At 41.9% G+C, this 22,844-nt stretch overlaps 1 protein-coding gene across 7 annotated transcripts in view; it reads left to right on the top strand.

The window, feature by feature from the left end:
• ZBTB20 (zinc finger and BTB domain containing 20) overlaps window positions 1–22,844 on the top strand; it is a 519,609-nt gene that overhangs the window by 164,819 nt on the left and 331,946 nt on the right. For all 7 annotated transcript variants that reach the window (XM_056341444.1, XM_056341443.1, XM_056341442.1 and 4 more), the window contains one exon: window positions 6,846–6,921. The gene's annotated coding sequence lies outside the window, so the exon portion shown is untranslated. The remainder of the gene's footprint in view (window positions 1–6,845; window positions 6,922–22,844) is intronic.

Below are 22,844 nucleotides of genomic sequence, written 5' to 3'. Positions count from 1 at the left end.
TGAGGCTGTGGTGCCTGGGGACCCGTTCCTCCGTATGAGGAAAGGAAGAGTTCCAGGATTAGTAAAATGGAAAGAGGCAGGATATAGTGAACTTCATGTCTTGCTGGTATTGCTGGGTTTCTCTCTGAAATACTCCACTGCCATGTTTAATTGCTCAACGCTGAAGGATATTTAAAATTCTAAACAAAGATTTACCACTTTGATCTTCTCTGCCACATGTCCTGTGAAATATATGTGTGCTGCCGTGTGGCTTTTCATTTCACCTCAGTATATCGCCTGTCATCCCAGATCTTGCCCCTTCATAGGTAGGGGTCAGACTGAACTTCTGTGGGGCAGACCTGTAGGGGACACGAGGGGGGGGCGGTGCCCGTCACACTGCAGGTGGTACCCGTGCACAGCATCTCGGGGGGGAGATGTTCATCTCCTGTGTGAGAGAGAGCGCCAGCAACGGAACGGCTGTAAACTGCGCGGGGCAGTGGAAATTCAGGACCACAACTGCAGGAGGATCCTGTTTCCAAAGGAGAATTTAAGGGTGTTGAATGTGATGACTTTAAATACTTTAATTATCAGAAGTAATATCCTTACTCTTAAGATAATAAGCCAATAGATCTTCCCTGGCCACAGTAACTGCAGTTCTTATTGCACTTTGCTTTGCAGGGGAGCCAGTTTCACAGCAACCGTGTTGGTGCAGAGTAACATGACAGAGTCATATGCTTACACAGTGAAAACCTTGTATTTCTGAGTTCAAAACCAAATTGTGTAGCAGGGTTTTTTTATAACATTTTTTTACATTTTGGAGATACATTAAATAACACATTATTTTGGCTCACGCACATCTCCATTTTTTTTGGATCTTAGAATTTTGATTCCTTTCACGTTTGATAACACTTCTTATTTCTGAAACATCAGTTTTGGATGCTGTCAATATTTACATTCCCTTTCTCGTCCTTAATGATTCTGTTTAATGATAATTTTCCTAGCACCTATTGCTTGGCATCAGAGTACGTTCTTCTTTCTGTTCTTATCTAATGCCATTGATTAATAACTCATTGCTTCCTGTCTGTCAGACAGTTTTATCCACCTTATTGTATTATTATCCAGACCATAATTCTCCAGCCTCTCTATGAGCTTCCTATGTGGTGCTGTGTCAGAAGCCTCGCTAATATCCAAACAAATTATGTCCGCCACGTTTCCTCTATCCACGCAGTTTGTCACTGCACTGAAATACCCATCGCAACGAAGCATTTATCGATGTAAGTTTCTGTGTTAAACCGGAATAAATGGGATGGTTCTGCTGCGATTATGTGATAGAGCCTGCTTCTTAACAGGTATTACCATTTTATGCGCTAAAGATAATTTGAGCCATGGGAGATGATACCATTCACCAGGAGCGGTGAGGCTGGGAAGATCAAAGCGTTGTGAACCTTGAAAAGAAGTGGGAGAAGGTTATGTGCTACAATAACTTGTAAAGGGCATAAGCAAAGTCCTCAAGCTGTATTCCAAGAGATGCTCGAAGAATATCAGCGTCAGAGCTGCTTCACAAAAAAGCCGTATCTTTACAGAAAGACTTGTTTGGGCAAGGCCTCGTGAAAGCTGCATGCTGTCGCTGTTCCTGTTCCTTGGGAACATAAACAGGATCTAGGGACAGCTTGTGCAAGAAAACAGTTGGAATGGGGAATATCATGGTTTTCAGCAGCCAGCTTGATTACCATCGTCACCCCCCGCGTAGGAGGAAAGCTTCAAGAGGTGTTTAGAAGGATGCTGGGTCCCACCTGGCTATAGCAGAACTACCAGTTAAACTGCACTTTAGGAGTCCAGGTCAGGTCTTAAGTGCAGTGATAGACTAACTCTTCAGCAGGTGGAGAAGTTCAGCTTCTAATGTGCGTTCACAGCTGGGCTTCTCAAGTGCTTGTTGCTTACTTGGTTGGCAGTAGGAATAAATGAGAGGGGTGAACGGTGCTGCCGAGAGGTCCAACATGTTTAACAGCTATCAGGGTCCTTGCGGTGAAATTGCATCCGGCACCTGTTTGGAAGTGACCATTAGGGTGGATTATGCATGATGGCTTTTATTCAGATGAGTGTCTCTAACTTTCTGAAACCCAGATTTCACGGAGTGTTAGTCTTTGCCCAAAGGCAGTATTTTTCATACTTGAACGAAAATAGTTCAAACACTATTGGGGGTGTGGGAGGTGTGTGAAAAGTAGCCAAAAATACACCTTTTTCCTAATTAAAATGCTTTTCTAGCTGAAACAGCCATGGTTTGGAAATTAAAATTTGTAGTGGATACAGACTTCACTGGGGAATGTAAACTCCAAAGACGAATACCGTAAGGAGGATGAAATCTCTGTGGGTACCCAGCCTTGCAGTGAACTAATAACAGGTGGAGATTTACCTTTTTGACAAAGAGACCTTCGGTCTGCTGTTGTCTGTTCCTGCAGTGGCAGGAACCCTTTGTCCCAGCACAGTGCTGTAGGTTGTCCTCTGCTCCTGTTCTACTAAAGCAAAAAAAAAAAAACCAACCCCAGGTTTTCCCATCAGCAGCCCGGTGACCCCAGTTTGAGTCCCAGTCCCTAGGGCCAGGAAGAAGCCCGGGTCAGCGCTGCCGTACCATACAAACAGCCATGAGTTCAAACACGACTGGAAATGACCAAAACTCCTGTGTACTTTTGAAAGTGTATAAAAATCTTCAATTCAGGAAAACATTCCTTTTGGGGAGGATTCTTTAAGCACAGGCATTACTTTCTTTTTTTTTTTTTTTTTATTCTGTCTCTTCAAGACAAGAGAATGGTGACTAAATAAACCTGTTTATAGAGAACTAATACCAACTAAAGTGCGTTCACCTTAAAAAAGCAGTAGTGTAATGCTATATCTATGTTAATAAGATTTGTTCTTTTGCATTACTGATGAGCCTAGACAGAGCATTGTGCTGATGTGTCTGTGCTGGTTCCAATTTCAAAGTTTGCTGCTTTGTTGTTAGATGAGGAGCCTGTACAGCATCGACCTCCCTCTCTGATTTCTGTGACACAATTAGTCCATCACTCTGCTAATGTTTTCAAACTTAAAATGCCAGAAAGGAATCTGGGCCATATCCTAAGTCATTACTTGGATTCTGAAGTTGGAATGAGGCCTCTTGACTGGCCACTGAGCTTATTTGAAAATTCTCTTGAAAGTAATGGGCTTGATTTTTTCATTTTTTTGTTGGTGGGGTTTTTAGGGGTTGGTTTCCCCCCTTTTCCCTGGTTGTTGAAGAAGTCTTTGTTAATATTACTGATTAGTTTTGTCCTGAGTTAGAACATCAGTATTTTACTCTCTGTGAATATTTATTTGTGGCAGTTGCTTCATCCATGGATTTGCAGTTCCAGGAGTGAGAGCAATGATACGAGCAAGTACTTTGAATAAGATCAGTTGACTGATGTTGTACATTTTGTGTAGAAAATTCAAAAGGTATCAATGAATGTTGTGCTATATTCTCTCCTAGCCTTCCCTCTCCTCATAACTAATGAACTGAATAGGATTCTCATTAACCTGCTCCAGCCGACTTCAGGTATTCAAGGAAAACCGAACCCTTACAGATATGGAACTTTCTTAGTGCTAAGTGATTGCAGACAGCTGATATCTTCTGAAATGTTTTCCAATGACAAATGTTACTTTATTTCTTCTCTTCAGTTTTTAGATGGAATGAACGCGGTTCTTTTGAAAGTGGGGGGCTAGACCACAAACATGTTCAGCGCAGTATGGTCAGGTGCCATACAAGTCATGGAATATTGGTAATGAACTTCAGTCATTGTACAGCCAGTAGCTGTGCTATCACAGTTTTCAGGCTCTGCATAAACTTTCTGGCAAGCAAGAATCATGAGAAAGCAAAGTGAAACATGTTTACCTTCTGATATTTGTTTTTAAAGCCTTCACTGAGAGCTGACACTTGCTCTCCTGTTAAGACTCTACTCGTGTACCTCATTCCTGACCTGACATACTCCTCATTCTTGCAATTCCAGCTCTTGAGCCTCTCTCAAGCAGAAGTTCACAGGCTGTTCTTGAGCCCTGTCTTTGCTTTCCCCGTCGGATTAGGGCAGTCCTTTCGGAGAACAGTCTCCTGCCCCACAGCGTGCTCACCTGTGCACAGGAACGCGGGGTCCTGCTTAAGATGCTGCCTCCATTTCTACCTCTTGCTCGTACGCACCTGTCAGTCATTTCATCTCGAGGTCACAGGTTTCTCGATTTGTAAAAGGAAGATATTACTAAAGTGGCAGGGATTGGTATTCTGAGTCTAATGAGGTTTTCTGTAGGTTTTGCTCTTGGTTTAACTCCAGCTTGTAGCCGAAATAGCTCTTGAAGATGCTCTGGCTGTGCGTGTCGTATATCAGGTGTTCTGTTAACTACGGTTATTTATTTGAAGTTTTTTCAAGGCGGCAGTGAACACGCTCTAAGCTGTTTCTGAGGCTCCATCTCTTCTAATGGGTGGGTTGTAGCTTGTGCCGGTTGCCCCCGCCTTGCGGAAAGGGGCCGCTCTATCTGCCGGCACTGTGCCCTGGTGCTGAGCTTGCACACTAATGCTAGATGTTGCAATTCCCCCTTCTCCTTTCCAAGCAGGAGAATGTGCTTGGGTTCAAACTGCTAGGAAAATTCACCAAAGAGCAGTCGTCAGGATGGCACCCAGCACGGAGAGAGGGTGCTGTACCTTTGTGCTTTGATAGGAGAGGGCTAAACGCTTCCTCGTTCTGTACAAAAAAAGTGGGGGTTTTTTGGACAAAATTCACTGCCATGAAGTCCGTGCACCAATTTATTCCTATTTAGGTCATCGGAATAGGGCTTCAGCGGCGCAGCCTGTGCGCTGGCTCTCTGTACGGGGATACATTTCACCCTCAGTGAATGCTCTTTGTTTTCTCAGTTGAGGTCAGTTTTTCATTGCATTCATTAAAAGAAATAGCTTTGGATTGCAAATACCACTGCCCCTCTCCTTCCCTGCCAGCCAGCCAGTGCTACAGCCCTGAAGATGATAGAAAAGGGGTAAATTTGGAAGGGAAGGAAGGGAAAGAAATGGCAGTTCAGAGGCTGAAGCTGTTACCACTTACCTGGCAGTTTTGCGGTTGCTTACTTCTGATGGACTTACCATCCTTTTGCCTGGATTTCTCCACTGCTCCTCTGTCTATCTTACTAGATGCCAATCAGGAGAAAGAAGGAGAGTTATTTGATAGAAAGATTGTCTAAAGGATGAGAAACCCGTTTCTGAAATGGTTGCTTTAAGAAAAATTTCATCCCAGCCTATAAAGGTTATCTGGTGGCAGCAGCATCCCAGTGCCTCTGCCAGGGGGCTCCTCTTCCTTCATTCGAATGCTCCAGAATTGGTTCTGCGTAAGATTTGATAATTCTTGCTGTGCTGTCCCCTTCCCTGCTCTCTCTCTCCTTTGCCTCCTGCTTTTCCATAGCTCTGATCTTGAGAGGGTGGAAAAGTTAAACCTAAAAATAAGGTGCTGAGCTCGCTCCTGTTTGTGGCGTACGCGTGTGTGGGGACGTGTCTGTGTGACTGTCTCGTCTGATGCAGCGCGGTTCTTACTGAACATCTGTGGGGAAGGATTGGGAAGGCTCATGTAACTCTGAGGGCTGAAGAACGGGGTTAATTTTTTTTCCTTAGGGGAGAACAAAGAAATAATTTCACTTAGGAATTGCCCCCAGCCTGTGGGACGTTCCAAATCAGTATTAGATTCGCACCTAGGATTTATTTGCAGATCTCCGTCAGCACGCTGCTGGTGGAGAGTGGCTTTGACTTTGAATGGGGTAAACTAGGCAAGTTCTGCTGTCACCTTTTAAAAATAAAATTTAATCAATTTCTGATTTGTTCCTTTGATGAATCATTGGTACATTGTATGTGTCTGTGTGTGTTGCTGTATGGTTTGTTATTATGAGGCCAAATCCTGACAACTTACTGCAAAATTGTTTTAATTTATTAATAATAATTTTTGTTGTTCTCATTTCTCCTGGTTCTAGAGCCTTTATAATTAGATATAATTAAAACCACAGGTTTTAAACTCCAGTCTAACATTTAAACTCATATTTATGGTGCAACCCCTGGAGTTTTATTGTTACTCCAACTGCATTTTGGAAAAAAAAAAATATTTTTTTTGCATCTGTTCAAATGCTATGTCTGCATCTACCACTTCTTAATCATCTGTTTTGCACAGTAAAATGACATTTATTTTACTCAGTATGAAACCTTGCCGTTTTATGGAGTAGCTGTTTCATACCCCTTAACAAAAGGTGCAAGGGACCTTTTGCCTTGTACACTTTAAAAACAGCTTTCCTCTTTTTGAACTTGTCTTTCTCTGCTCCTCCATGCAACAGTCTGAAAGTGCTACATGCTGTAGAACGAATTTTTAAAAAAATGTTGTTGGCTGGCATTATGTAAAACCATATTTTCCCTTTTGGTGCGTATGTTCTGGTCCTAGTAATGTCCTTGTTTTGCTGAAATTAACATTTTTCCCCTCGCAGTCGTTGGTATGTGATGGTGTTTTTCTGTCTTCTTTAATTGTGATGCTTATTTTTTTTAATTAGTATAAGGTTGATTGTTAAAATTAAGTGGCAGAAGGCTTCTTTCCAAGTTATTCAGAGATCTTTTGCTGTAGAAATATATTTTGCTACTCTCAATTGCCTTTTCCCCCTTCTTTCATTGCAAACTACTCTGGGAAGAGCTTCTTTTAACACACACACACAAAAAAAAAAAAAAAAAAAGGCTACGCTTGACTGATAATGCATTGCTTTGGATGGTGAAACATTATGAAAGTTTAATTTTTAATTAAATCTGAAATACCAATTATAACTGAAAGAGATTTTAACCTGTTTCTTTTCAGACTGCCTGAAGTTACATTGTAGATGCTGAAATCACTGCACCTTAAAAACAAAAAGATTAAGCTGCACTGCATTCCTGTAAGTAAAAGCTTTTCCAGTACCTTTTGTCCATATTTTTCCTCTATATGCATCCAAAGTGTTAGCACAGTAGCTGGGCTTGGATAAAGGTCAGAGTCCCCTTGAATGAGATTATAGAAGTTCAAAGGATGTTTTATTTAAAAATTAAAACTGAACTTACATCTTGCAGATCTTTAATTTCAGACACATGAATAGATCATTCTTTTCTGCTTTGTTTTGAATATTATTGGGAATATTGTGCATCTCCGTGTTTGTTGACTTACAGTTCCTGTCGCTTTGTCAGTGAGGGTTTCTGCATTTTGGTGCAGGGATAACAGAAAGTAGCAGAAGATTCATTATAGCATAAAATACAGTTTATTCTTTTTGTGATGTCATAATAAATCCTCCTTTATACAAGAAAAAAAACCCAGCAACTTCTTGGTGACATCACAGGGGGGTTCAGCTGCTTTGGGGTGTAGGTGAAGGCAGAAATGCCTCATTCATCTGTGCTGTGACACAACAAAACAGCCAAAATAATGTCTTGACGTCTCTCAGAAAGAAAGGCGTCTCTTTCTAAGGGCATAGTTATTCCATAAATGCAAGTCAGACTGTACATCGGTCTGATGTACCCTTATTTAGAATCTGTTTATTTAATGTATTTGGGGCAATAATTAAGATTTGGAACTTCAGTGGCTGAACAACAGGCACGCAAAAGAGGATTGGAAAATATAGTCGGTCGAGATACTCTGAATTTAATGAAATAATATAGGAATAAAAATCCAGGAGCTTGTATATAGGAGGAAAAAATTGATTTTAGTTGGACAGGACAAAGCTGTGGAATATTACAAAGCAAAGTCGGTTTGTTTTCCTGTTTAAGATCAAAATGTGCAGCCTGTAATGAAATCCAGAGCCTTCTTCCAAAGTGGTACTTTTCTACTTCAGTGTTAAAATATTTTAACTATTACAAGGGAATTTTTTCCCTTCCTTCCCCCCTCACCCCCCCTTTCTTTTTTTTTTTTTTTTAAAGTTGTATTTTAATGATTTCTTTTAATCTAGCTGAGGGGTACGGTACACTGTGGGCAGCTAATGCGTGCCCCTTCCAGCACGGAGCGCCAAGCATGACTCAGGCAGGCAGATTGTGCCATTCTGGCTCAACTCCATCGTGTTTTTACATTACTGGCAAGGGCCGTGCCATTGTGTTGCTTAAATATTGTGTATTAACTGCAGGCTGTGGCCAGTGAATGGTATTTAACATTTTCTGCTCATCATTCCTGACTGTGAGCAGCTTCCCTGGCCACCAGAGGTTAACCTTGCAATTACACTGGCGAGCGGAGTGGAAAACACTCCTGGATTTGCTGGGTCCAGCAGCAGTTTAAAGGGAAGAGTTGGGGGGAAGAGTGGGAGAACGCTTCTGAATCTGTGAGTACAGAATTTCAAAGTTGTCTTGCTGATTTGTCTGAACAACCAGGAGAATTCTTGTTGGAAAGTAGAAGTAATTCTCTTTCCAAAATGCAGCAGCGGAATGAGGAGTGAATTAAGGCAAGTTCCTTGAATCCTTAGGATCCAGATGGTCAGTAAGTCCTGCACGGACAGCCCTAGGGCAGAACACCAGGTAGCAATATATGGGCCTGATGGTTGTTGTTGGCTGGAATGGGCTTGGATTAGTTATATGAGACTCTAGGCTTTGGAGGGGACATAAATACACAAGTAGAAAACTCATGTGTAGGAAATATTTTCAGGTTTGTTTTTTTTTTAATCAATGGTGACGAGCACATCAAGGCAGAGATGTTGAGCAGCTTGCTCAAGGTCCAAGTAAATCGGTGATCAAACTGGGAACAGAGCGTGGGATCACGACTCCCCAAGTCTGGTCTGTTCTGCCCAGTTCTTCTTTCCATTCCTTGAAGTAAAATGTCCGGTTTTCTAATCCTTGAGTATCTTGTGTCATTTCCTTTTGCCAAAAGGAAAAAAAAAAAAAAATACCCCACCTGTAAACTTATAGCAGCTCCTGAGTTCTGTAGCCTTGCCTTGGCGTACAGCCTGTCTCTGGAATACAGAAGAACAAGGTGGAGGGACTTTTATGTATGGATACATGGGGTAAAATGAGGATGTGATTCTGTCTGTACTTGTGTCCATGTAACACGTAACTGGGCACAACAAAAATGGGGGCACCTCCTTTACAGAGAAAAGTACACCTTCAGGATTTCCTTTGTTTCCTATGCGTGTTCGCTGTAACCGGTGTTTCTAATTGTAAGATCTTTAATAAAGTGAACTTCCCGGTATGGCTTTCCTGTATTAACCTGCAAACAGCAAGGAGGAAAGGCAAGCCACGCTCTGGTAATTTTCTGGTTGGTTGGTTGGTTGGTTTGTTGTTTAAATTTGGTTTCTTTAATTGAAGGGTGGAAAACTTGTTTTAGGGTATGGATATCCCTTAAAGCAACTGTTTAATATAAGATGGGCCAAATTTTCGGCTAATATAAAAATATGCTTGACTTGATAGATGGCATTAGAAGAAAGTACAAATTCACAACACGTGAACTTCTGGCAGGCAGTCGCATAAAAACACAGCTTTCTAAATGCAGTGCAGGCATGCTCTTAAATGGGAAAGGTCTGTGGGCTGGATTCTTCCTATGCTGGGTACTCTGGCTGTGTTTTGCTATGTGCTGAAGTTGTGTGGGTTGATAGGCAAGTAGATTCATTGAGGTCCATGGGACTACTCAATTACTTAACTTCAAGGATGTGGTTAAGTACTTTGCTGTTTACAACTAACCCCAAATAGGATTAAGTTATTGTGTGCGGAAGAAAAAAAAAAATCTGTACACACAACCTGGAAACCTATAAGAGAGATGCACTGGATGTGATTTGAAAGCAGTGGTTTTAGTTACATTGCCATCAGCTAGGGCCAATAAGAAGTCTACAACACATTATTTTTTGTGAACAGAGAGGTTTGTCGAGGTTTCAGCCTTACGCAGCCTTGTGATCTAATTACTGACCAAGAGATCCAGTGCTCTCATCTTAATGGATGCTGGCTCATTGAGTGGCATTGGACAAGTCATTTAACCTCGCTGCGCCTTGTTCAGCAGATCGCTTTTTCAGTTTGGTTCAAACTGATACAGCTCTGTGAACGTTACTGAGTTTGTGTTTGCAAAGCTCTTAGAGGAGAACTAGTAACCATTGTTGTTATTAATAAGTATATTGTGTAGACAAATCACGAGGGATGGAGATACAGCCACTCATGGGGGTGATCTTTCACAACTCACTTGTGCCTTTGTTTAATTCCATCACTCAAAGGTATCAAGGCCAACTCCAATTTACAGAAGTATTTCTCATGTCACTCTCCCCACTGTTGAGTAGTTTATTGTTCGTGTTCTCTCTCCGTCTGTTTCTCTGCTACTTTCCTCCATGCTGAATTAACCTTGCATACCAAACTTTATTTCCCCTTTTTTTGTATTATACAGCAGAGACGTTTGTGTAGCCTCCAAATTACAGAGAGCAAATTCATTTTGTCTAGTGATTGTTTGCTGATGATGTATGAAACAGACAGAAGACAGTTTGAATTTTCATAAGTTCAATTGAGCTTGCAGGCATAAGGGAAGGAACAGGCAGAACCCAAGCCAATGTGACACAGTAAGCTGGCATCCCAGAGTGCGTGCGGCATGTGTAGCGTCAGGATGTCGGGGCTGGGAAGGGCTTCGTCCATCACAGCAGTGCTTTTAAATGAAGGAAGAGTTTTGAAGCAACAAACACGCTACCCTGCTGTGTTCTTTACAGCACGAGTCCTCATGGTTCCCCATAGATACGAGAGCTGTCCTGCCCTCCTTTAACTTGCTTCTTTCACTGGAATTTCATGTCTAAGATGGGCTGCAAATTCCCAGTTCCTCTTCCTCCGACAAAACGTAAAGCCTCAATAGTTCATTAAGCTGATGATTTGGGGGTATTTTTGATGCAGAAGATACTGACGTGTAGAAGCTATGCTGGATAAGACGTGCAAATGTGACGTGAGCATGGAAGTGTGCTTCCTCTTAACAAAGATCTGTGTCTTGGGGCTGACTGTCACTGAGGTATTGTTAGCATTAACAAAGAGAATTAATTTTGCCTTTTCCCCTTCCTATACCAAGGTATTAATCCAGAAACTCGCGGGGATAAATTCTGCCCTGATTTCTACCTGTGGAACCCCAGTGGAAATGTGGAGAGGTCAAAAATGTTTGTCAAGGCAGAAGCAGTCCTAGTGTTAAAATTCTTGAGAAAGCAGAAACTGGTTGATTATCATCTGGCCCAGGGGCAAGAGGATCCGTAGGAGCCCTAAGTGGCGTTATATGCCTCTGTAAGTGTTGCTTTTGTTGTATGTTAAGGAGAATATGAAAAAAAAATATTCTAGTGAGTGAAAAGTTATAATCAGGAGCACAGTGATTAATTGCTCTTCATATCCACTGGGAGAAAGACATAGAGAAATCAGTTCAACAAGCAGTGGAAATTACCAAGTTACATATTAAAAACCATGTTCTGACTATATCAGCTGTAAAGCGCGGGGATGCACAACCTGTAGGTACTGTGGAAGCAGGGGAGGTTTCCTCTTTAAGGAACGGCTTGGAAAACTGTCTCTTGGGGTGTGCTAGAACTCACCATGAGGCAGAAGCCCAGCCTGGATGGGTTCTGTTGCTCCCTGGCGTTTCTCTCATTCAGCATACCGTTTGGGAATGTTGGTATGTGGCTAATACATTCCTGATTAATAAAGCTTAATGTTCCCAAAAGATCCCCAGGGTTCTCATTTTTCCATCCTCTCATAACTGAAACCATACTGTCTCTTCAAAGATTTCATTGGACTGCCAGCGTTTTGCTTTGACCCTTCTTTTTTTAGAGGAGGACAGGGGAGGGAGTTGTGTAGACACCAAAGGGACAGATTTTCAGTCACGGTGAGTCTGCATGGTTTCTTTCCAGTCAGTGCACAAATGCTGATTTGTTTCAGTTACTGGTTTTAAAAATTTGGATGAATGGAGACACTCCAGGTATTGTCTGATACAAAGGCCTTTGACACAGATTGTGGAGACAGTTGAAAGTTGCAAATAGGATTGATGATCAGAGCAAATATGTAATGAGGCTGGAGTAAAGCCTGCTACAAAAAGGTAAATGTCTCAGGAGATGGGGAGCTTTGTAATTGTCTCTGTTCTCTGATGATTGTCTCTGTTTTCTGAATTTCCATGTAAACATCCTTGAAAGATATCTTCACTTAACAAAACTGCAAATTTCCAAATGCAGCCGGTCAGCCTGAAAATTTTGTCAGTTCTTGGGCTGGTTTTAATTGGTCCCATTCTCAACTTGGCACTAAAAAACAATTGGGAATGACTGTCGATTACGTCCCTATTGCTCTCTCTCTTTGTTTTCTTGCAAATGTTTAAGGTTTGGGTTTTGGGGTGAAGCGGAGGGCTTGTGTGAAGCTTTGTTTGTTGCCGTAGGTCTCTCTGTTAAGGGCATCAGTTGTAGTGTACAAATGGGTAGTTGGTTTTGCAGAACAGCAGCCACAGTAGATGAAGATAGGAAAACGGCTCTCCAGTTTGTGGTTGCTTTAATATCTAAAGGAGTATGGGTTGTGAGTCACTGGTATTAAAAAGGCATGGGAATATTAGCATGGATTCCCTAAGTAGCGCTACTTCAGTAAGTTGTAAAACACTTCAGCATTTTAGCACCTGAAGATGTTACGGTGAAAGTAGAAAAAATTTCACTCAGTTTATCAAAACATTTGCTGGTCTACTTCAGGATAAAACAAGGGCCAAATACGACTGAGCAAGGAAAGTCATCTTAGACCAGAGAGATCATCAGTTAAGCTACAGGAGGAAAATAGAAAACACAGACCTGACCTTTTCCAAGCCGTGGTTCTCTTACTTTGTCCTATCTGAAATGAAATTCTTCAGCTAAACCAGTGTGTGATGGGAGGGACTCCACGGAGAGGCATTGTGGTTATTCTATATTTACATCAGTGTCCCTGAGGACACTCGCGCTGAATCATTGCAAATTCCAGAGTCTGATGTAGGGCAGTCTGATGAATGTAAGTTACCCTGACTTTCTGGTCTGTTTTCTTCATTAGTGTAAGTGGTCTAGCTCTGAAGTTTACTACAGAGGATCTGGTGGTTCTTGTTGCCTTTTCCCCCTGCATCTAGATAATAGATTAGAAGATACTTAGATCTGTTCTGTCAAAATTGCTGTTTTTTTCAACGTTTCCACTGGCACGAGAGAGAACAGGATTTATTTATTTCTTTTAAAAAATATATCATCTACAGAGCTCCACTGTTGACATGTCTGTGGCTTTGGTGCCAGTGCACGCTCTGCAGGACCTTCAGAAGTCTTATGAGGAATGCTGTCCTTCAAATATGTGTTTTAACAGTCCTGTATTTCATCATGACAAAAGAATTCCTCCAGCATCTTTTGTTGTGTGTGTGCATAATCGTCGTATAGCCTTTTTGGTTTAAAAGGACCTAGTTCTTGCTCCTTGCTTCCTTCTCTTGTATCTCTCTCCGCTAGGAGCCTGTAGGAGCTGGCAGCAAGATAGCCCGATTGGAGATAGTGAGCACTTGGCAGATCAGTCTGTGCTCTTAAAGGCCATTGGAAAAGTATTTGGCTTTGCAAGATGTTTTAGTGTCAGTAATAACTGAAGGCATCTCTGAGTCAGAATCTGCATTAACAATTTTTCTGAACCCATTGCTTTCCCTGGCAGATGTTTTTTAGCTGTCTTCATAATGTTTCCTTAGACATTGCGTTCTACATCGTGTGGTGTTCTCATGGAAATTTTGAATAATGAAAATCTTTTGTAAAATGGAAGAGTGGTATCTCTTTCAAGACGGGCAATAAGTAATCGAGAATCCTGTGACCCATAGCAGCAGAACCTTTTCAAGGAACTAGGGGTCTGTTTCCCAGCAGCAATGACAGCAGTTGTGCACCAGATCACTGCGTGTCTGCTCTGCGTATGACCCAGTTTAGGTCATGATCTTGCAGTCCCGGTTCATTTAGCCAGGGTGTAGTGGCACAGTTTCTGCGTGTATAGTTAGCAAGATCAGACCACCAATGGGAAAGTCTGCTGAACGTTAGAGGCTGAGCCAGAGGCGGATGAATTCTCATCTCTTCCCAGGTTCTTTTTCCATTCATTAGGGTTTCGAGCGAGGAGGGTGATCTGTTTTGTCATGTCTCTTGCCCTGTTTCAATACACAAGTAACATTCTTAGGTCTGAGCAGCTGTCACTTCTCCAGAACAAGTGATACTGGATTCCTGAAGCAAACAACTATAAAACGTTCATCCTTTGGGGCAGACTTCGTGTGTAAATGACAGCTTTTGCCTGGATGCAGTTAACAGCTAGAGGGAAATTGCAGCAGTCGGGGCATCAAACAAGCCTGAGGAATGCAGAGAGAGGATGCTGAGGGACCCAGAAGTCAGGTGACCAAGAGGGTATAGAATTAAATAAGTGTATCAACGTGACAGGCAATACAGTGTGATTAGAAGCAAAAAAACCCTGAGTCAATAGGGAAGGTTGCTATAGGTACTGATGCTTATGAATGGCACCTGGATGTAAGAGTGTTGATTCCTCGTAATTATTTCAGTCCTGCAGGAGGGAAAGGATTATGCTTTTTACTTCTGCCAGGGCTCCAGTGCTATTTACTGTGTTGTTCTGGTGCCTCTTGGCCATGTGCAAATCACCCCAGAAATGATACTGTTTGGTGTTTCTTCCTATGTCACAAATTGATGCATTACTACTACTCAGCTTCTGTGTGTGTGTGGCTTAGAAAATAACTACTCTTTACAGTTACATCTGCCCTTATTCTGATCGTGCTTGCCATTCGAGATGACATTTGTTTGCCATGACAAACTGCTGTTCGCGTTACCAGTCTTTGTTAAGCTGTGGTGGTCTTGCTCCTGTGTGCTCTAGTTGACACACGTGGCTCTAGAACTGCGCTGAAAAAAATATTCAGGTATTAGTACAACTCTTAAATACCTAGCAAATATTTAGTTTCCTCGGGATACCAGTCATGGTCACCTCAAGTGTTTTCCTGCCTTGTCCATGGGACTGTCCTTTGGCAAGAGTTCAGAAGAATTTTTAATGTGGGAAGGTAATCACAGCTAGTATATATGATTATGCTCTATAACAGATATAAAATATTTTATATCTCTGTATGGTTTTGGCATGGTACTGAACCAAAGCCTTGCATTCAGATAGTCCCTGAACTTCTGGGCTTCTCAAAACTTCCTTCTCTTCTCATATGTGTAGTCTTAGACTGTTGCAGAGCTATGGAAATGGATGATGAAAGGCCAGGTCTAAATATATTTTAGGAGCTTTAAAGTTAGACGCAGTAACGTTTAGGTGCTTGACTCTGAATGGAATTAAAATCCCAGAGTTAGGTCCTTTATCCAGTGCTTGGGATGGATTAAGGGCGAAGGGGAGAATCTTGTCGGGTTGGAGCAACCTAGAAGGCAGCAAGGGGAAGCTCTGGAGGCTAAAGGCTCGGTGTTTCTGCTGTGGGCACCATTTCATACCAGTAAGAAACACAGAATGGATCTTCTCCTTACTGCAGCCATCGTTGTCCCAGAAAATTCCAAATGAGCCAGGCAAATTTTACTTCTTATGAAATTATCGGCTGTTAAAATACATTTTCTATCCCCCTATAGAAATTGCCTTTCAGCAACATGGGATAGGCATAGGTTTCCAGTGCCTTACGATGGTGGAAAACATTTCTGATGTCCCTGCATTGTCAGACTGTCAGGGGCACAGTTATTATGATTTAATTACATTTAAAAGCATTTAACTTCTAAAAATCTCTTACACCGTCTCTGTCATAATGTTTAGAATGTATCTATACCATACTGTAGTTGTTCTTTAAGCCTCCTTACACCTAGAAAAATTTGTAAAAGAAATACACTGTATAGCAAAATAGGTGTTCATTATTTAATGCTGAACTAATTCTTAAAGCTGCGTTTGTGATTAATCATGGTTGTGCTGATGGAAGTCTAGAAAGGGTAAGAGACTTTTCCTCCTGCTTTTTCTCTGTTGAGATGGTAGGAAGCCTGGAATATCCCACGTTGTGAAACACTGAATCTCATTGCTGCTGCTTCATCGCACTGTCTGAACAGGACAGGGATTTGCCTGTGACCGCCCACCGCTGCTTCCTAGGGCTGGCGACTCAGGGCTGTTAGAAACCCGTAAAATTCAGGGATGCGGGTGAGTGGTGTGACAGAGCAAGTTTCCTTCGTAGTGCCCAGAGAGGTTATGCAAATGCAGTATCACCTGCAGTCCCTACCAGAGCTCTGCACGCCGTTGCTGTATTGAGCGTGGCCGTTTTCTGTTACCCGTAAGAGTGAAATCATGGCCCCGGTGAAGTCAGTGAGATTCTTCCATGTTCCTTTCGGTGGAGCCAGGATGCGTTGCAGCTTGAGCTGCCCCATTACGGAGGGAGGGCTATGTTACGCCTGCTGCATTTACACACGTGCATCTGATCCCACCTCTCCAGCAGCGCTGCTCCTTGCAGCGGGGCTGGCACCAACTGCTCTGCTGCTGTCACCGTCACCACAGCCTCGAGGGGCAGGGGCAGGTGCAGCACTTCCCTGGGCTGATGTAGGGGAAAGGATTTACACTGAGAAAATAGATACATCCTGCTTATTTTAGAGATATTATTTATTTTTTTTAAATAACTAGATTTACTCTGCTTTAATATCAAAGGGACGTAAAAGTTATCGTATGTATAATTTTGCCCAATAGTGGTTGAATGAAGGTTTATTTTGGTTTTTTATCTCCTCATTTGAGGCGGTTTGGACGTCTTTTGTGAAAGTTTATTAATATTGGTTAGAAATCATTACCCTCTCCCATTTTGTCTAGCCCAGTTTTAATACCAGCTTAGAAAACAGTTCGTTCCTTTGTGGAGCTGATTAGGAACTGGCAAATTGTTAAAGAAAATGTATTTTGAATTAAGAAATTTAGAGTGCTGAAGCTGCTGAATGGCAGAACCAGGCCTCATCCCTTGTATAGCCCTAATCCAAAGCTGGTTTAAAACTTGGTCAAGTTACTCAGTGGGAGAATAGAGAAACAATAGATGGTCAATTTGTGTACACAGGTGCTCTCAGAAACGCAGGTGTTTTTAGAAGAAGTAGTATATGTGAATAGGAATTGCTTGTTCAAAGACTAAGTGTGCTTGAAAAAAAAATAAAAAAAGCACACCTAGTGGTACCCACATCTGTGTAAATTTCTCCTTTCACACAAATCTGGTGTGTGGTTCAGCAGACCTCTCCCGTGCTGGGCTGGGCTTGGGCTCTTGCTTGCACTGAAACCAGGTGTAGAATTCCCAGTCTCCGTCTTGGTTGTGCTTTTCTGGTCTGCTGCAGCACTGGTGTGCCAGCAGAAGCTCCTGCACTGAACTTTCTCAGTGCTGCGAACTTTCAGAATGGAGCCTGTATTTGCTGAAGTACAGAAAAAATAATGGAGCTTGTTCTGCCCATTTGAAACCTCAGTCTTCTCCCTTAAAGCTGGGTCAAATAGCCTCTGTATTTGCAAGCCTAGCACTGATTCATGTGGCTAAATTGACAGCAATGAATGAATAGTAAAGGGGGACGGTACTGTTGCCCTTTACATAGGACCTCCATTTACTTTAGTGGGATTTTCACCAATTTCAGTGCTTGGAAGGTCTGGTTTTGCGTCCTTCACCACTTTGCTAACCTAGCACCTCTGTTAGAATTCTTAGCCAGTTCATTCCTAATGGCCACGTCATTAGGACCTTTGGGTTGTAGTAAGATATTGATGGTGTGGAGGGCAAGAAACTGTAAGAAGCTAAACAAAAAATCCTAACGCAGATCTTACCTGACACAGATTACAGAAATAGGTGTCGCATCCTTGGTGGTGCTGTGCTTGCTGTGGCTGCCCAGTTTAATGGCCAAACTAAATGTGCTCTCCTCTGCCCAGTAGATCTAGACCAGTCGAGAGCAAAGCAGATTCCTTCCCCTTGCTCTCCAGACTTCGTAACTACAATGCCAATTATCTCGCCAAAGAGAAGGTTTTAGGGGAAAAAGGTAACGCATCACCACGGTAATTTCGGAACATAGCTCATTCCTCAGGACTTGGTGTGGCACAGAAGGTCTTATTTTACCTCTAGGTCCTCTACAAATAGAAATGCCTTGAACAGTGAGCCAGCAAAATGTATAATTAAATAGGGGCAAATATACATTTATTCTGCATATAGTCACATTAATGAGATAAATCATTTTTCTCTGGAAATGACTGTTTCAACAAAAACAAAACTATAGTGGTTTTAAAAGTAGGGCGGAAAAATACTAATTGATTTTGGTTTGTGTGTTTTTGTTATTTTTTGCCTAATTTCATGATATCTTAAGTAATAATGCATGTCTTACTGCACATCAATCAGTTTTTTAGACTGCAAGAAACACTTAGGTTTAAGGAAGGTGAAGGCTCGGTAAGCACTAAGCTAATGCTTGGTGACATTTTTCGTTGCGCAGAACACTGCTAGTTTTTCTACAGTGACATGCAGTAATGTGAATATAGAAATAGAAAAGATGGAGGGGCTTACTTGGAAATTCTAATTCACAGAATTTTCAAAACAAATGTATTTTTGGCTTTTTAATTATGTGGGAAGGTTCAGTGTAACTTCTTTCTGAATTCTGACTTAAAGGAAATGAGAAATCAAATTTCTGCCTTTAGTTGTACCTCTAAAATGCCACAAAAGGCCTGGTAGCTCAGCAGCAAAACTAATGTATCATCCTAAGTTTAAACTCCTTGAGGCACGAGAAAAAAGATCTGGGATCTGTTGCATTTTGAGATCCTGTAGCGATGAATTGTGTGCTCTTTGCAATGCATGCTACAAACCGCATCTCTCTCTAAATTTCTCTTCAATTTTCCACATGGTTCTTGTGTCTGGGTACATGTAATTCGTTGTCTTCTCTTGGGTCTCAAATAGAAGGATTAAGGTGACAACCTCCCTTTTTGCTGACGAAGGCTACTATGATAGACAGATGAGTATTGCTTGTGGGTGCCAGGCGGAATGACTATTTTGTGGGCAGATACTGCAGTAGACAGAAGTATTGATTGGATTTCATTGTAATAAACATTGCCAGATGTTATCTCAGTGTGTACTGTTTGCATTAGTAAATAAATAAATCCTCCAGAGCACCGTTATTCCCTATAATGTTCCTTCAAAAGTTTACTATTATCTCCTTTTATATGCCTAAAGTGAACTTCCTCAGCTTTCTGTGCAGCTTGAAAACTAATTGGGACATGTAAAGCTAATTGTAAAATTCAAATCTTGCTCTAGGTTCAGATACCATGTCAAGGCCAAATCTAGTAAGTGTATGTGGTGACATCTTCACTTTGGCTACTCTTTCTTCATCTGAGACTTTCTCCTGTAGGAAATTTCTGAAGAGGGTTGTTTGGTTTTTTTGGTTGGTTTGTTTTTTTTTCCCCACTGGTGTGTTACTGTCCATACTGGTGAACACCTTGTCGTGGGAATGTCATGGTAAATATCTGCATCCTCTGACTCTTGGCAAAGACTCTCAGCTTGTGGGTCACTCGGTACCTAAAATGATGATCTGATTCCAATGTGCGTGTAGTCGCTGAAGATGGCTCAAAGCCAGTGCTTGCAAGCCCAGCGTGTCACTTACCAAGCTAAACCAGCTCCGAGGAAGGATCTGAGCTTCCACAGAGACCAAGAATCCTAAGCATCCGGATTCACTGATCAGACTGTGACAATCACATCACATCAATGTGAGAAGTGCCCCGGTGCATCAGCATTTTTAACCTTAAAACTCCTAAATTAAGTCATCATTCTCTGTGTCAGATCCTAAGTTTAAATTCATATAAAATATGATTCCCCCAAAAAAATTCTTAATAGTTTTACTAGCTATTGTTTGTCTGCTTCTTCCAGTTTATCAGCTGAACTTAACTGTACTACTATCTCCTTAGCTAAATTTAGAATTTTTTACACATTTTACTGGAACTTGCTGTGATAAAAAGCATTTACATGTGTGTATGTATTTACAAGTATCCTTTACAACTTTTAAGGCTACCCCTTCTTAAAGCTTTTATTTTGGACAGAGACCATCAAACCTACACTTGTTCATTTTTCATTCATAAGCATCTTCCCTTTTATTAACAAAAAGGGAAAAGAAGAAAGAAATAATGAAGAGCAAAGGAAGGGGGAAATGTCTGAGCTTCCCGCCAACTTTTTCTTGTTGTGTACGTGAATATTTCCAGTGGTGTCTCTGAAAACTGTGAAGAGAACTACTTGCTTTCAAAAATCCCTGTGTAAAATTAGGAGTACTTGGCCATTTAAAATGCAGCTCCATTTCTCACCTCACTTGCCTTTGAATAGTCAAGTGCACGTCCAAGCAACAGCCACTGAAGGAACAATTCCAAGTTGCATGCAAACGTGGCTCGTCAGCTGTGCATTTTTCCTGTTTCTGAGGAATAAAGATCACAAGTGTGAAACGAAACGTAACAACGAAGCACTGAAGTGCATATCTGAAGGTGGAATTTGTATTGGCTGCAATTTAGCACAGAGAGTGGAAAAACTTAATTCTGCTCTTGGGTCCTGAGACCTTTACCCGCCTCAGGTTAGCAAATGTATCTAAGGAAAGAAGCTGGAGTAGCTAATTCCCAAGTGATTTTAATGATTCATGCTTCCTAAAAGAGAGAGCCATGGGAAATATGCCTGAGCATCACTATTTTGTTTATGCTATAGGATGTTTGTTTAGTGAAATAGCTTTGCTAATGGCTTTGTTAATCAGTCGTGTTCCAAATAAAATAAAAAGTGCCACAGAGCCCTCCTCAGATTTCGTTTTCTGCAAAATTAAACGCCTTGTTTGTTCCTCCTACCTAGGCAGGAAAAGTGAAGCAAAGAAGGACCAAGGAATGACCAAAGCCTGCAGCTGCTCTGTGGGCCTTTGGATTTTAAGGGATAAGGAGTGCATAGGCTTGCTGCTGCCTCCCCAGGAGTGACGATGGAAAACCTTGGCTTTGTTCTGCTCTCTTCCTACCCTCCCTGTTTCTCAGCTCTGAAGTGATACAGGAGCCCACCATAAGAGACCTTTTCAGTTTTAGGGAAGGTTAGGACTGCTCAAGTCTTGGAGAACCAGTTCCCACGTCAGGTAAATGCTGCAGCTCCTAGCTGCTGTGACCACAGGTGAGTTGGCTTGTTCTCTGTGTAGTAGATGGGATATATACGCGTTTCCTTGTGCTCCACACTTGTGTGAACCCACCCTGGTTTTTTAATGATCAGTTCCAGGATAAGGTGGGAAGTCTGTCTCCAGGACCAGTTTGCTTTTTGGCACCTCCTCTGTTCCTGTGTGCAGCGATGTCGGTTAATGCTCATTCAGGCAGTGGATTTGTGATTCTGGTTCTTGGCCTCAAAGTGGATTGAGATTCATAAAAAATAATTTCAAATCACAAAGCCACCATGGGAGGTTTATAGCTTCTGTGACTATCTCACTTGGGCTAGATCTGAATCAGCAATCAGAAGGTGAATGGTTTTGTTCTTATCCCACTGCCAATTTCCTGAGCTAACATAATCTCTGTGTGTGTGTGTGCTACAAAACTTTATTTTCCAATTGAATGCATCCATCCTTTAAAAACAGGTTAAAAAATAAGAGAGAAAATGTAAAGGAAATTTAATATCTAAAAAATAGAGAACAGTGCTCAGGACTTTAAAATATAGGTAAACATCAGTTCCTGCCAAGTTAGTCATTACTAAGAGTTGTTAACACGGGGGATTGATTGAGAGAATGATTGTTGCTGTAGAATGATGATTTAATAAGAGAAAATCTGATAGATTTGACATGCTACATAAAATGTGCAAAACGGGTATTCTTCGGGAAATTGCAACTTTCGTTTGTAGCCCTTAGAGTCGTGTTTGTTCTGTGCCTTGCCACATTCTCCTTTTTCCCTGTTATTCTCGTTCGTTGCTAGAAATCATTGGTGTGCACCATTGTTACGCGTCGCCCAGAAAAACATGGGCAGACTCCAGTTTCCTTCCCCTTCTTGCCTTCTCTCACACCTTCACCTGGTCTGTCCTCGCCCACCGCCTGCGGTGCTCAGGGCACTGCGAAACGTCCTGCTCCCCAGCTTGAGGAGATGGCTACGGATGGCTCCGTTTTATTTGCTTTTATTTGCGCTTTCTCCATACGCACCCACTGCTCGCTGTTCTGGCTGATTATTATTTATCTGTTACTTAGTCTTAACAATATGCTTGGTGCTTTATAAGCCAGAAAATGAAGGCTGCCTCAGCTCAAGGAAGTTGTACAGGACAAATGGATGATGCAGCCCTTCTACTGTTCCCATCTTTGCTGGTGAGCCGTGCTCTGTCCTTCCATTTTTCAGCAATAATTGATGAGAGGTGGGTTGGTGGGGTTTGGGGTTTTTTTTAAATCTGAAATGCCCGGTGCCTCTGTGAAGATCCTGTTACAGGTGTCGGTGTGTTCGGTCTTCTGTAAAGCCTGGTGGTTCATGGGGACCATGCCCAAGTGATAGTCATCACCTTGACCTAAACTACTGCAGGTGGGGTCAGGGACTGCTCGCCACGTGGTCCTCTGCTCGCCTTGGAAAAAATGTAGGGCTAGCCTTAGTGCTGGTACTCTATGAATAATAATAATAAACAACAATCCTAGAGTCTGATTACAACAAATAAATTCCATAACACCCTCTGCACTATATCTGTTATCGTGCCAAAGAGCAGAACATAAAATGAATGAGAACAACAGCAATTCAAAACAACAGCACACAATAGTGTAATTGGACCCTAAGCACATAAAAATAATGGTTTAAAAGAAAGAAGGAGCGGGGGGAAGGCAAAAATGGGACCATGGACTGGCATCGGGGATGGTGTCGTGAAACTGCAGTAAGATGTATGAGCCTAGTAGGAAGAAAAAGAGAAGGGGGAGGGGGTGTGAGTTACTTATGAATCAGTACAACTGTG

The sequence above is a fragment of the Falco biarmicus genome, chromosome 5 (genome assembly GCF_023638135.1).
Source record: "Falco biarmicus isolate bFalBia1 chromosome 5, bFalBia1.pri, whole genome shotgun sequence".
Classification (NCBI taxonomy): domain Eukaryota; kingdom Metazoa; phylum Chordata; class Aves; order Falconiformes; family Falconidae; genus Falco; species Falco biarmicus.
This window is presented reverse-complemented; position numbering and strand designations above follow the sequence as displayed.